The sequence below is a fragment of the Gracilinanus agilis genome, chromosome 4, assembly GCF_016433145.1.
Source record: "Gracilinanus agilis isolate LMUSP501 chromosome 4, AgileGrace, whole genome shotgun sequence".
In the NCBI taxonomy this organism is placed as follows: Eukaryota; Metazoa; Chordata; class Mammalia; order Didelphimorphia; family Didelphidae; genus Gracilinanus; species Gracilinanus agilis.
Genome location: NC_058133.1, coordinates 466,301,555 through 466,317,566, shown reverse-complemented (window position 1 = coordinate 466,317,566; position 16,012 = coordinate 466,301,555). Strand labels below are relative to the sequence as shown.

At 42.1% G+C, this 16,012-nt stretch overlaps 1 protein-coding gene across 3 annotated transcripts in view; it reads left to right on the top strand.

Moving 5' to 3' along the window:
- TSPAN2 (tetraspanin 2) overlaps nucleotides 1-16,012 on the top strand; it is a 67,848-nt gene that overhangs the window by 26,542 nt on the left and 25,294 nt on the right. The gene's annotated exons all lie outside the window — the stretch shown is intronic.

Here is a 16,012-nt window from a genome sequence, read left to right as displayed (position 1 = left end):
CAATCTACTACTGTTTTGTGTAAGTGGGAATTTTGTATCCTTTAGACTTCATCTCCCAGAATTCTTACCTCGCCCCAAATTGACACTGCAGAGCTGGTACTCCGTGCACTATGGCGCTCCCTAGCTCCCTCTTTCTCACATTCTAAGGGGAGAAAAAAACTATCTCAAATGAAGTGAACTAAGGAATCATATAGGAATTAGGAAAACTCCTTCTATCCCCAGATTTGAGAGGGAAAGTTAGCTTGTTAGGTAACCAAGTCACTAAGTCTCCAAGTGACCATCATGAGACTGGTACAGCCTCAGTAAGTCAAGTCAACATTATGGACCAGTGTGGTCAGAACTCTGGACTTGAACTCAGGGGATACCGCATTCGAACTCGGCCTCACACACTCCTGGCTATGTCCTACTAGCCAATAAGCCACTCAAAATCTCACTTTCTCCATCTAGAAAATAGAGATAGTGCTTGCACTGCCTGCCTCTTGGGGTTATCCGGAAGGAAGCATTGTGTAAACAGTTAAATGGAAATTAAAATAAATGTCCATGTATACTTGAATAAATGTACATAAATATAAGTTATCATGGGCATGAGTTGCCTCGGGAGGTAACAGGCTCCTTCCCACTGGATTTCTTCAAGCAAAATCCAGAGGGCCACTTTTTTTTTTTAAACCCTTAACTTCGGTGTATTGTCTCATAGGTGGAAGAGTGGTAAGGGTGGGCAATGGGGGTCAAGTGACTTGCCCAGGGTCACACAGCTGGGAAGTGGCTGAGGCCGGGTTTGAACCCAGGACCTCCTGTCTCTAGGCCTGACTCTCACTCCACTGAGCTACCCAGCTGCCCCTAGAGGACCACTTTTGATGGAAGATTTAGAGTGATTTCTTGATCAGGTGTGGTTCAAGGTAGTCTTGGAAGTCCCATCCAGATAGAAGATTCTGCCATCCTTCCTGGCTCTAAATCTTTTTATTCAACAGTTGAGGAAACTGAGGCACAGTCAGTGACTGTCTCAAGATCCCTCAGCTAATAAGTGACAGAAGTAGGATTCAAACCCAAATCTCTCCTGCTCACCAAGTTCAAAGTTCTCTTCCATCTGTCATGTTGCTTCTCTGGAAAGGGAACACCGATGGGGCTGTGGCCGTAACCTTTCTCCTGTAGAAGTCATTAATTTTCATGAATTCATAAGTAAGCAATTGACCATATTTTTCATTATTTTCCAAATGCCACGTCCTTTACCAAAAATATTCTCATTTGGCTCCAGTTTGTAGGATGGACTTCTCACATGCTCTCATCTGGCTTTCTAAAGGGCTCTGAAGGAGGCAGATAGGTGGCACAGTGGCTAGAGCTCTAAGCCCAGAGTAGGGAGGACCTGTATTCAAATCTAAGCTCAGACACTTCCTAGCTATGTGGGCAAGTCACTTAACCCCCGTTTGCCTAGTCCCTGTCCTTCTGTCTTAGGGCTGTTACTAAGATAGAAAGCAAGGGTTTAAAAAAATGTTTTTAAATAAAAGGCTCATTAAGAGCATTCCAGACCTAGGTTAGAAAATAGTTTTCTATTGCCCTTTCTGTTTGTGCCACTCCCTTCTGCTGGGTTATTTTAAGTCCAGCACATGGAAGAACATCCAGCTGCTTGGCAGTGGCCAGCAAGAGAGCTTCCTGAAGCAGGGGGTCAAAGGCGCTGACCACCTGAGCGAGAGGACCCAGTGAATCAGTCACAAGCAAAACGGTGCTCAGTCTCCCGAGACTTCACCAAGCTCTAGCCATCCTGGCCGAGGCTCCTGAGAGGACGCCTGGGACCCCCATTCCTCATCTTCAAGTCCTCGGTCAAAAGAGCCCTCTCTTACGTGTCAGACAATCCCAAGGGACCTTCCTACTACACTCGGCACAGTCAGGATCTCACTGCCACATGCTTGGCTGGTCTCCCTGGGGATTAGGAGGGACATTTGTCTGAAAGTTTCTTGGTTAGTACAAGCAGGCACCTGGGATGCTTTCCTTCTGATGTCTCCAGTTGGATTGATTCATTGCCGTTCAGCATTCCCATTATTGGTGGATAAAGCCATGCAGTTCGCCAGGCCCCAACTTGGGCAAGGCTTGGTCTGGAGCCTTCTTGGTCCAGCAGACTCTATGGGGCCAATGGATTCAAACTTCTTCCTGAGTTTGGGGAGAGTGGGTTGGGTCAGTGGGGGGAGTGAGATAAGGAGGGAGCTAATGGTCTTTTTAGGGGACAGTATCTCAGTGAACAAGACAGCAACAAGAGTCATGACTAGTTTGGGAGCTTAGAAGTCCAGAGGTAGAGGGTCATGATCTGAATAGACACATCGGAATCACTGCAAGGTCTGAGAGGGCCAGTGAGAGACAAGGGCTGGGTTCAGATTGCGATTCTGATTTCAGTCTGTATCTCCTCACTTGGTACCAGGACACATAATAGAGCACTGAGTTATGGAGCTAGACAAAGAGTTGCCTTCATTTTCTTCACTTGGCTGTGGAAATATCGGTATGTTTGTACAATAGCTAATCTTTATATAGTACTTACTTGGGGTACAAAGAATTATATCATTAGATCTTCACAACAACTCTGAAAGGGAGATGCTATTATCATCTCCATTTTACAGTTGGGGAAACTGAGGCAAACAGAGGGTAAGTAACTTGTCCAGGGTCATATAACTAGAAAGTGTCTGAAGCCAAATTTGAACACTTCTTCTTTAGGCAATGTCTTAGCAGTAAATATATCCAGCCTCCTGCAGCTAGACTCACCCCCCGGTCAGAGAGCTATATTTTTTGGGGGGCAATGGCCAACTGTTAAGTGATGATGGACAAAAAGAACATTCAGGGCACCAGGGACAGAAAGACAAAAGAAGACAATATTACCCACAAGAAGTTTATAGTCTAATCAGAGAACAGGTCAGGTACACAAATAAGAGAGATATTTATGAGAGATGGAATGATAAGAGAAAAATTTGTATCAATGGTTCTCGTCCCTTAATTCTAATTGCTACAGTGTGGTATGGTGAAAAGAGCCATGGAGTGGGAATCAGGGGATAACTAGGTGAGAATCTCATCTCTGACATTCCAATACTGTGTGTCCAGAGGCAAATCACAACCTCTTAAAGTTTCAGTTTCCTCATCTGTATAAAGTAGGAATATCAAGACAGTGTGTGGTACAGTGCATAGATAACTGGTCTCAGAGTCAGGAAGACCTGAGCTCATCCTTCTCTCTAATATGGTACCGTGGGCTTTTCACCTTTCAATGTCTCAGGCAAATCTCTTACACTAAAAGCTACTGAACTTTTGTTAAGCACCTACTGTGTGGCATGTGCTGTGCCAAGCCCTGGGGATACGAGAAGAGGAAAAAGACAGTCCTTGCCTTCAAGGATCTTATTGTTGTTTCTGGAAGATTCCTAAACTATGAAATCCCAGGTCTGGTCAGAATAAAAGAAGGGAAGAGGCATCTCTCTTCCCCAGCAGTGTTTGGACCATAAATCATGGGATCATGGATCTATATTTGGAATAGAGCTTAGAGACTGGCTAGTCTACCCCTTTGTCTTACAAATGAGAGAAATGAGACCCAAGGAGGTTAAATTACTTGCCCAAGGTCACCTCCAGAGACTGATTTGAACACCAGATCCCTGGTTCCAGTGGAACAGTTTCATGTGGGGCAGTTAAGAGCCACAGCAAGCATCAAAACAGTTAGTAAAAGGATGAAAAGAGAGGTTTTAAGGGGCTTAGTGCTTCTGGGAAAGTCCTTATAGCAGAAGTAGAATCTTCCATGGACCTCGAAGGATGGGAGGGCTTGAGGAAGCACAGGGAGGGAGTCCCTGATGCCACACAAGCAACCTAATTCCACCCTGAACCAAAAGGCTAGAAGGTTCTTTGTCTCCATCGTCGGGGTAAAGCACCATGGGGCAATGGCCTTGGTTTGTTGCTACAGAATCCCAGAGCATGCTGTTCCTGAGTGTTCAGTCTGTCTGGCCCTCAGCATGGGGCTGAGGAAGCCGTGTTTATCCAGGGTGTGCCCAGAAATCACATTGGCCTATTCTTCTGTTCCAGACGTGCTGGCCCCTCCAATCTAGCTGCCAGGATTTTCCAGCCCTGAGTCTTGAGGCTAAATGCTCGGAAAGTACAATTGTGCCCAGAGGCAGGGGGTCCACCCTTGGGTAGGACCTCAGGAAGGAAAAAGAGATTGTTTGATTTCATCGAAAAGCATAAGCTGGTCATTGTATTTAGAAGTTTGCTGCATGGTCAAGTGTGCCCACCTCCTGTACCTTCTCCTTCCAGTTTTGAGAAGGAGAGAGAACATGAAGTTCTAAAACATAGTTTCCAATGAGTGTGACAGAGAAATTGCCCAAGAATGTTAAAGAAAATTCTATTTTAAAAGGCGGATCCTATGTGGGATATGTAAGAAGCACAGGCTACACCCATGTGCCGCTAACCATCTGGATATTTGGAAATATCCAAGGAGTTGGCAAAATCTTTTTATTTTCTTCTAGACGGTTGGCATTATTAGCCCATACTCTAATTTTAGAAAATAATAACAGAGCAGCGAGTCAATAAAGTATTTATTGAGGATCTAATTTGTAAAGTGCTGGGCGAGGCACTATGGGAAATTCAAAAAAAGTAGAAAATGTTGGCCCTGTCTTCAAGAGGTCAGATTTGGTTAGGGAAAATGAGATTGAATTAAAGCTAGTGAGCCAAAATTTGATAGGACAAAAGTTTATTTTATTTTATTTTTAACCCAATACAAGTATCTGTTCTAAGGCAAAAAAGAATGGTAAGGGTTAGGTAAATGAAATTAAGTGACTTGCCCAGGGTCACACAGCTAGGAAGTGTCTGCAACCAGATTGGAACCCCCGGTCCTCCTGACTCCAGGCCTGGCATTCTATCCACTGAGCCACCTAGCTGTCCTAGGATTTAAATTTAACTAGCCAAATTCAATTCAATAAACACTTATTAAGCACCTAAGTAACTCATAATCTTATGTAATCAGTATACTCAAGATGCAAAGAAAAAATTTTTAATATTAATAATAATGGTTAGTATTTAACATTTTACACATTGATTCTCATGACTGCTATTATGGTACTATTATCCCCATGTTAACACAATAGTGCTAACTATCTCCATTTTACAGATGAGGAAACTAAGGCACAGGTATGTTAAGGAAAACTACACATCTAATATGTGTCTGAGGCAGAAACCAAACTTGGGTCTCCCTGACTCCCACATCACTTAAATGTGAAGTCTTACACTAAGGTTGAAAAAAAAAAATCAACTGCAAAGTATTAACTGTGGCCCAATAGTCAATAAAGCATTTATTGAATGCCTGCTGTATAGAATTCCTTGTCCAAAAGATTCAGGGGTTTCAGTGAACTCCAGGCTCCCTCTAGAGGAGTCAACAACTTTATCTGGTGGCCAAAGAGCTATTGCTTCTTTAGGTCACATGAAAGGAAGAGGACTGTCAAAGTTGTTCTTTAGCTCCATAAGATTTGATGGAGAATACTGGGTGAGCACCACTATTTAAAAAAGACATCAGCAAACCGTATCCTATAAAGAGGAGAAGGGCTAGAAAGGCAAGGAGACTTGAGAGAGCTGGACTCCACAAACTGACGAGACTTATAAGTCCGGAGAAGAGACGACTTGGTGGGGAAGACATGATTCCTGACTTCTAAGAATTTGAGGAGCTATCTTTGGAAGAAGAGTCATGCATGTTCTGTTATGGCCCCAGAAGAAAGAGCCAGGAGCACTGCATGGAGAAGACAAAGAGACAGATTTAGGCTGTGGTCAAGAAAAACTGGAATGATGAGTGCTATCCAGAAATGAAATGGTTTGGCTTCGGAAGACCATGGCTGAAGCTCTTAGAGCAAAGTTGGATAACTGACAGAGAAGCAGCAGGGAGGATTCTTTTCAGGTATGAGATGCATTCCAATTCTGAGATCCATTCCAGTCTAGACCCTGTGGAAAAGATATGGATGAATTGAGTGGATAGCATGTAGAAGAGGTAGGAATGTAAATAATCACAATGTTCAACTTTATATAACACCAATATCTGCAAAGCGAATAGAGTGCCAGTTCTGGAGTCAGGACGACTCATCTCACCAGTTCAGATCTGGCTGTGTGACCCCGGACAAGTCACTTGATTCTGTTTGCCTCAGTTTCCTCATCTGTAAAATGAGTTGGAGAAGGAAATGGCAAACCACTCCAATATCTTTGCCAAGAGAACCCCAAATGGGTTTGGTATTATCAGGCAGGCACCATAATTTAGAAAAGATATCAACAAACTGTATCCTATAAAGAAGTCAAACATGACTTAAATGACTGATCAAAAACAATTAGATATGTTATCCCAGCTGATGCTCCTAACAACCCAGTAAGTAGGTGCTGATGCCCTCATTTTACAGATGAGGAACCCAACACCCAAGAAGATTATGAGAGTTCAGAGAAAGAAGTGCTCACTGTGGCTGGGGGTTATCAGGAAAAACTTTAATGGAGTAGGTTGGACTTGTCCTAAGCTTTGAAAATGGGGAGGATTTGGTTAGGCAGAGATGAGGAGGAGAGCATGCCATGTTGGGGAAATAGATGACTAGAAGCCTGGAGGATGAATGTGAAGACTGTGGTTAGGAGTAGTGAGCAAGCGGATCAGTCTGGTTAGAGGAGAGGGTCCCTAGTGGGGAGTGGTACGAGATGAGATAACTCAGGACCAGCCTTGAATTCCAGGGGATGAGAGCGTGTTTGGGATTTTATCTTGTCAGCAGTGTGAAGCCATTAAAGGTTTTTGAACGGAGGAAAAAAATAACAAAACAACAATTTTATCAAATCAACAATATAGCTACTAAAATGGAAAAAAATCACATAGAAATTTAGAATCTATTAGAAAGGATTAAACACTTGTAATTAATTATGATACAAGAGAGACTAGGATAGGAGAAAGGAGAGGGAAGTGGTCTGGGAGATTCAGGGAAGGAGGCACTTCTTCTACCTGAAGGATCTAAGATGGCCAAGTAAAAGAAATGACTCCCAGGCCATACACTGAACCAAGAGAAGAATTTCACTAAGAGGTTTGTCCTAGGCTCACAGATCTATAGCTGAAAGGAATTTCAGAGACCATCTAAGCCAGTGGTTCCCAAACTTTTTTGGCCTACCACCCCCTTTCCAGAATAAATATTACTTAGCCCCCTGGAAATTAAATTTTTTTAATTTTAATAGCAATTAATAAGAAAGATAAATGCACCTGTGGCCATCACCGCCTCCCTAGATTGCTGCAGCACCCACCAGGGGGCGGTGGCACCCACTTTGGGAATCACTGATCTAGTCCAACACTCTCATTTTATGGGCAAGGAAATAAGAGCCAGGGAGGTGAAGTGATTTGCTCATAGTTACATAGGTAGTAGGGCAGCGAGGTGGAGGCTGGGCTAGGAGTCAGGAATACTCATCTTCCTTAGTTAAAATCTGGTCTGAGATACTTACTAGATGTGTGACCCTGGGCAAATCACTTAAGCCTATTTGCCTCAGTTTCCTCATCTGTAAAATGAGCAGGAGAAGGAAATAGCAAATTACTCCGGTATCTTTGCCAAGAAGACCCCAGAGTCACAAAGTATCAGAACAACCACAACAGCAACAGGTAGTAATCATTATAAGTAGAATTTAAATCCAAGTCCTTTGAATCCAGAGTCAGTGTTCTGTCACTTGTTCTGCGCTGACTTGCTCACGGTCATGCAAATAGTTAGTGTAAAAGAAGACCTGAGGACTGGTGCATACAAAAATATAGAGCAACAAATCAGATAGGATGAGATCAGGGAACAGTTAGTCGTCCAGCCTGGCTGGAATGTAGACTCGATGAAGGAAAGCATTGTGAAATAAGACTGGAAAGAAAGATTAATCTGGCTGGAGCTGTGTAACATAGATTGAAGCAATGAGACCTGGAGGCAGGATGGCCAGTGGGAGGCTAAAGCACAAGCCAGGGTTGGGTGGAAAAACAAAGACACATACAAGAGAAGTCACAAGCGAACATCCAACAGGAATTCATTAAATGACTGGATAAGACAGTCTAGGGCAGGGGTCAGCAACCTTTTTGGCCGTGAGAGCCATAAACGCCACATTTTTAAAATGTAATTTCGTGAGAGCCATACAGTGCTCACAGTGCCGCTCCTGTAGCAGCGCCTGAAAAAAAATTGACTTTATGGCTCCTGCAGAAAGAGCCATATCTGGCCCTCGAAAGAACCAGATATGGCTCGAGAGCCATACATGGCCAACCCCTGGTCTAGGGGAAGGACAGAGTCAAGGATGGCTTGAGCCTGACTAGCTGGCTGAAGTGATACCATTGACATGTATAGGACAGCATGGAAATATTAATCTATCCTTTATAGGTGAGAAATTGAGGCAGAGTCATGGTTGCAGCTTGGTGGCTCAGGCGATAAAGAACCAGGCCTGGAGACAAAAAGTCCTGGGTTCAAATCTAGCCTCAGACATTTTCTAGCTATGTGACTCTGGGCAAGTCACTTAACCCTAATTGCCTACCTCTTACTGCTCTATTGTCTTGGAACTGATAGTTAGCATGGATTCGATAATGGAAGCCTTACTAGGTTGTTAATACTGATTCCTGTCTTTATTTGTTCAGGAAAATAGGTATCTGTGGAATCACAGAATATTAGACCTGAAAAAACCCTTTAAGATTATCTAGTCCAACTTCCTTCCCTTCTAGTGTTTTAGATGAGGTTCAGGAAGTTTGAGTTGTCTAAGGTCTCCTGTGATTATTCAATAGATTAAAGACAAATCTAAGATCAGAGAGTTCACGTCTTCTAACTTTTATACCTCTTGAGAACACATGTGGCAAGAGGCCTCATGGGATTTAAGACAAGGGGAACTGATTGTTCAAATAGTTCCAGTTCCCTTCCACCCCTCTATTTCAGGCACTGAATGTAAATAAAAAATACATATTCACTGAACACCAATTTTCTCTAAAAATAATAATGATAATATTTCAAATGGGAGATGTAATTACCTTTTAGCAACAAAATGAAAAGTACATTGAGATACCACTTAAGGACTCTTGCAGCAATTAATGTGAGGCAATATGAGGTTTTAAAATCTCAGGGGTAGATATTGAAAAATCACTAAGTACAACTATAATATCAGGAGATGCTGGCCTATCAGAGCAAAGCGTTGTTTTTCAGAAAGCCTTTCCAAAGTGGTCGAGGCAATTATTCCATTAAAATCTCCAGGAAGCTTTGATGTATTTCCTACAATAGCTGCTTGAATCCAACCAAGCTCAACTATTTTCACCAAATGTCGAGATTTTTTTTTTTCAAACTCTTACTTTCTGCCTTGGAATACTAAACATCAGTTCCAAGGCAGAAGACAGATAAGGGGATAAGTGACTTGCCCAGAGTCACACAGCTAGGAAGTAACTGTGGCCAAATTTGAATACAGGACCTCCTGTCTCCAGTCCTGCTAGCAATGAAATTTTAATGGACTAATTGCCTTGGCTGATTTGGAATGCGGTTCTGAAAAAACACTTTGTTCTGATGGACCAGCTTATGCTGGGTTTCTCTTTGCCTCCTAGTAAGTGAATCTTATGACCGTGAAAGAAGGACAAGAAACTGAAGGGCCCTGATGCAATTTCTCTTCGTGTTACATCCTTATTCATTCCTCAAAATTTCTCAGGATAAGCTCCCATTCTGTTCCTTTCCCCTTTTATTTACTAAGCCTAATCATCCTATTTGTCCCCTTAAGATCCATTCCTTCCTCCTTCTATAGGACTTTGCTTCAGATGTCCTCCCTAAATTTTTATTCTCTCTCTCTCTCTCTCTCTCTCTCTCTCTCTCTCTCTCTCTCTCTCTCTCTCTCTATCTATCTATCTATCTATCTCTCTCTTTCTCTCTCTCTCCCTCCCTCTCTTCATTCCTCTCCCCCTCTTTCCTTTCTCTGTCTCTGTCTGTCTGTCTGTCTCACTCATACACACACACACACACACCTCCAATGTAAGCTCTGGAAGAGTAGGGACTATTAGATTTTTGTCTGTTTGTGAATTAAAGTGCTGTTCAGTTAAATTGGGTAATGCAGTTAAGTTAGGATTCTAACCCTAATCTTCTAACTCGAAGTCTCAGTGCTCTTTCCTAGCACATACTGCTGTCTCATAGATATTGAATGCCAAGGCGGTGGTGCTGTTGGTTCTATTTTAACTGACCACAGAATCCATCAGAACACTCTTTCCTTCCTCTGTCTCTCTCTTTATCTGTCTCTCTCTCTGTCTCTCTTCTTTCCTTCCTCCCCAATCTCTCTCCCTCTCCCTCCTCTCTCTCCTTCTCTCTCTCCCCATCTCTCTCCTTTTGTTTCTCTGTCTCTCACTCTCTTTCCCTCTTCTCTCTTCTTTCTCTTTCTCTCCCTCCTCTGGGTCCTTCCCTTTTGCCTGAAAGTATATTCAACTCTCCTTTATCCTAAAAAAAGCCTTCGGTATGCTCTTCTGACTTTTCTAATGACCACATTATCGTTCTCTTTCCCTTCATTAGTGTAACTGAAAAAAGCCTTCTTTACTTTAAATGTCCATAAAGATGCCTCACTTAATCTTGACCTTTCACAGAGCACTGTGCTCACACTGGTACTTAACAAGCATTCATTGAAGGAATGAATGATAATATAGTGATCACTAGAAATGGGTGATGTTTCTCCAGGCTCACCCATCTCTTCTTCTTCCTCCATATCAACCAATCCACCCAAGTCTGTAGTGTTCCACTCCTAAGACACCAAGATGCCAGATAGCAGTTCAGCTTCGGTGTCGGTGGAGAATTGAAGGATTAGAGGTTTCTAAGTAACCACTGGGGGGAAAAAAGATTCTACTAGGAACATAATATAATGAAAAATAAGGCTGGCAAACTAGAGCAGTGAATGGTGGAAGGCAGCTGTTCAGATACTGGTGCCTGCTAATTAGATCTCATATTCTCTGTGTCTCTGTTGAGCTACAGAAGAAGCATTTTGCATCTCTGCATCTGTCTGTTTCCGGAGGGTTCTTAACCTGGATTGAGAAAAAAATCCCATCTTTATTTCAGGATAATTAGTTCTCTTTTTAATACTGTATATTTAATTTATATATTTTAGCAGCTAGATGGAGCAGTGAATAGAATGCCATGCCTGGAAGCCGGAGAACCTGAGTTCAAATGTGATCTCAAATACTTGCTGGCTGTGTGACCCTGTGGACAAGTCATTTAACCCTATTTACCTCAGTTTCCTCGTCTGTAAAATAAACTGGAGAAGGAAACAGAAAATCACTCTAGCATCTTTGCCACGGAAACCCCAAATGGGGTCACAGAGAGTCAAACATAATTGAAAAACAACTTCACAACAACAAGGTGTGCTAACAGCCGGCCCACATCCATTCTATCTAAAATACAGATGAAAAGAATAGCATGATTTTGTCAAATGCTTTCCAAAAAATCTAGGTAAATGATATCTACGGCATCCTCTTCATCTACCCGTTTAAGAAAAGCGTTGAAATAAGTCAAATGGGGGCAGTTCAGTGGCTCAGTGGATAGAATAGCAGGCCTGGAGGCAGGAGATCCTGGGTTCAAATATGACTTCAGATATTTACCAGATGTGTCATTCTGGGCAAGTCACTTAGCCCTATTTGCTTCCGTTTCCTCATTTGTAAAATGAGCTGGAGAAGGAAATGGAAAATCACTTTTATATCTTTGCCAAGAAAATCCCAAAATGGGGTCATAAAGAATTGGATGTGACTGAGGGGGAAAAAAAAGACAGTATTCTATCCTATGCATTTAAAAATATTATTCTGAGAAGGAATCCATAGGTTTCATCAAACTGCCAAAGGGATCCATGAGAAAAAAAGGTTAAAAACCTAGGGCTATTTGCTAACCTAGGGAAGGGAGCATCTGGTAGCTTGGGAGAAGGGTTGGGTTGGGAGCTGGCAGCAGGGATGATTTATTACATTTATTACTTCCCAGGCATTCTGTGCTTTTCTTCTTCTTTTCTCTTTTTTTCAGGGAACTTAACAGAGTTTCTCACAGTTACCTAAACTCTCCAAAGTTCTTTGGGGCTGTTTTCTTAAGGGTCCTAGAGCAGAAGGGGCAGCATGATCCCATCAGCCCTGAGAAGCTCTAAAGAAAGGGCATATACTTGAGGAGATGAAGTCATGTCTGCACCTGGAGGATATTAACAGGGTTTCTCCATGAAGAGGTTGCCCACACAAACAGGAACAGCTCAGCAGGCCCAGAGCACAAGGCCCAAAGTTGACACTCCTTGGGTTGAATCTAGAAAACTACAGCCAGCCTTTGATGGTCACCCAGAGTGTTTAAGGAGACCTTCCTCGTGTTGTACCCTAAAGGGAGAAAACTGCTCATTCTTCTAAAGGCCGTGACTCACTCTGGCCATTTCTTTTTGCAGCTAAGATGATTATTAATTCAGGAATATATTATCCAGCATCATTAGCGAATGGTCTGTTCCACATGAGTGGCTTTCCCAGATTAATGAGATTTAACCTCTTACTTACTGATCCAAAGCTCAGAAGCATTGATGCTTACGTGGAATTTCTTTTGCACAAGAAAAATTTTAAAAGCTTTGCATGGTCTTTCATGCCTTTGACTCTGTAAATAAAACCACATTGACCTTCAAATTAAAAAAAAAACTAAGAATGTATTATTAAAAGAATATTTTCTGAACATCTAGAAGAAACGGTGACCACTAAGAGCCAGCATGAGTTTGTCAAGGACAGATGGTGCTAAATTCCATTTGATTAGTTGATTTAAAGTCCTTACCCTCTTTCTTAGAATTGATACTAAGTGTTGATTCCAAGGCATTAGAGCAATAAGGTTTAGGCACTTGGAGTTTGTCCAGAATCACACAGCTAGGAAGTGTCTGAGGCCACATTTGAACCCAGAACTTCCCGTCTCCAGACCTGATGCTCTATCCACTGAGCCACCCACCAGCCACCATTTAATTTATTTTGACAATGTTACTGAACTGGTAGATGAAGGGAATGCTGTAGATATCATTTACCTAGAGTTTTGGAAAGCATTTGACAGGATCTTGCTATTCTTATAGCCTGCACTCGAGATGGAAGGGATGAGGCTGGCCGATAGGACACCTTGTTGTTGTTGTAAAGTTGTTTTTCAATCACGGCTGACTCTCTGTGACCCTATTTGGAGGTTTTTTGGCAAAGATACTGGAGTGGTTTGCCATTTCCTTCTCCAGCTCATTTGACAGATGAGAAAACTGGGATAAACAGTCCCAGTGACTTGCCCAAGGTGACACAGCTAGGAAGTGGCTGAGGCCAGATTTGAACCCAGGGAGATGTGTCTTCTTGACTTCAGGCCTGGCACTCTATCCACTACGCTACTTAGCTGCCCTCGCTGATGTTCAAAATGGTGAAATAGTTGAACCCTAAAAGTAGTATTGGTGTTGGCAATGAAGAAACCCAGAAATCTGTGCTGTTTAACATTTTTCTAAGCAACTTGGATGGAAGATAGATGTGATGCTTATTAAACCTGGAGATGTCTCAGAAGTGGAAGGGATGGGCTAGCCTGCTGGATGACAGTCAGGCTATGAAATAAATATTGGGCTGATTCTGATATAACGAAATTTAATAGAAAATTTATATAAATTTAATGTAAAGTTCTGTGCTTAGGTTTAAACATTACTATTATCCAACCAAACTATAATGTTCTGTACTTTCTGTTATTCTCACTTTGCATTAGAGAAAAAGATAGATATTTATTTTATTACTAGTTCTCCCTATATCATCAGGGCTGGAAATGTACTCACATCTGATCCCAATATTGGACCAATTTGCCCATCTTTAGGCAGTCTAGTGGCCCTCTGCTCCTTGGGGGTTCCCCTTACCACATTAGTGTTGGATTTAGTCTGGACACTTCCCAAGCTCAAGCCTTGTCAACAGCCTGGTTAAGCAGCCCCATATCTGTTGTTGGAAGTATCTGAGCAGAAACTGCATAACTACATGCCAGGAATGCTACAGAGAAGAGTTGGGCAAGTTGAGATCCCTCCCAGCTTTGCAGTTCTTCACCCACTAAGGTTTAAACCAAGCTTCAGCTGTCAACAAGTTCCAGGCAAGTGCTCTTAAGAATTAGGCTCTTAGGAGACAGCCGGGTAGCTCAGTAGATAGCAAGCCAAACCTGGAGATGGGAGGTCCAAGGTTCAAATCTGAACTTGGACACTTTCTGGTTATGCAACCCTGGGCAAGTCACTTAATCCCCATTACCCAGCCCTAACCGATCTTCTGTCTTAAAATTGATCCTGAGACAGGAGGCGAGGGCTGATTTAAAGAATAAAAATTTCAGCAAAGGGAAGCTTAGCAACTCAGTGGAGAGCCAGATTGGGAGTTGGTATGTCCTCAGTTTGAATCTGGCCTCAGACACTTCTAGTTGGGCAAGTTACTCAACCCCCATTGCCCAGCCCTTAGTGCTGCTCTTCTGCTTTGGAACCAATACAGATCATTGATTCTAAGACAAAAGGTAAGGGTTGTTTTTTTGTTTTGTTTTGTTTTTTTTAAATAGGCTCTTGATGTGCTAGATTGGCTGAAGGTAGCAAAATTCTGCAAGGGAAGAGATTAATATCCTATAGTTGTCATCACTAAGCTTTTGTGCTGGTTAAAAATCTTTGGGCTGGGATTTAAGAGGCTTCCGAATTTCTAGCAGGTGATTTCACCTCTTTGGGCCTCAGTTTTCCCATCTATGAAATAAACATAATAGCCCTAACTCAGCACTATTATAAGAATCAAATGAAATGGTAAATGTCAGAGAGGTCTTTAAAGACTGCACACAGCTCTGTGCATTCTCTTTGGCTGTCCCCACCCCAACTCCTGGAATGCTCTCCCTCCTCTGCTTTAACTTCTGACTTCGCTGGCTTCCTTTAAGTCCCAGCTAAAATCCTACCTTCTACAGGGAGCCTTCCCCAACTCCTCTTAATTCTAGTACCTTTCCCTCTATTAATTCTCTCCTATTTATCCTGTATATTGCTTGCTTAAATGGATTGTTCACTTTCTTCATCTCTAAAGCATTGGATTAAACTGATCTCAAAGGTCCTTGCCAGTTTTTAAAGTAATTTTCAATTTACTTTTATTCATTTCTTTTGAAATTTTGAATTCCAAATTCTCTACTTCCCTTCCTTTTACTCCTCTCCCTCCCACTGAGTAATTAATCAATATGATATAAATTATATATGTGAAATCAAGCAAAACAAATTTTTGTATTAACCATATATTTTTTTAAACCCTTACCTTCTGTCTTGGAGTCAATACTGTGTATTGACTCCAAGGCAGAAGAGTGGTAAGGGCTAGGCAATGGGGGTCAAGTGACTTGCCCAGGGTCACATGGCTAGGAAGTGTCTGAGGCCGGATTTGAACCTAGGACCTCACATCTCCAGGCCTGGCTCTCAATCCACTGAGCTACCCAGCTGCCTTCTAACCATATTTTTTTTAAATAAAAGAAGAGAAAATTATACTTCAGTTTGCACCTAGAGCTCATCAGTTCTCTCTCTCTGGAGACAGATAGCATTTTTTCATCATGAGTCCTTTGGAAATATCTTTGATCATTGTCTGAGTCAGAGTAGCTCAATCTTTCACAGTTAATCATCACTACATTGTTGCTACCCTGCACAATGATCCCCCCATTCTTTTCACTTCATTTTGGATGAGTTCATATAGGTCTTGCCATGTTCTTCAGAAACAACCTCCTGAGTCATTTTTTACAGCACAATAGTATTCCATCACAATTACCACAGCTTGTTCAGCCATTATCCACTCAATGGACATCCCCTCAATTTCCAATTTTTTCCACCACAAAAAGAGCTGTTATAAATATTTTTGTACAACTAGACCCTTTTCCTTTTGATTTTTTTGGGATATAGACTGAGTAGTAGTATTGGACAGCACTGGAGTACTATTATGGTCCTCAGGGTCAGGAAGAGTCAGACACAAATAAACAACAATATAGATAACTTTGATTTGTTTTTCTTCAGAAAACTGCCTGTTTATATCTTTTGACCATTTATCCATCGGGGAATG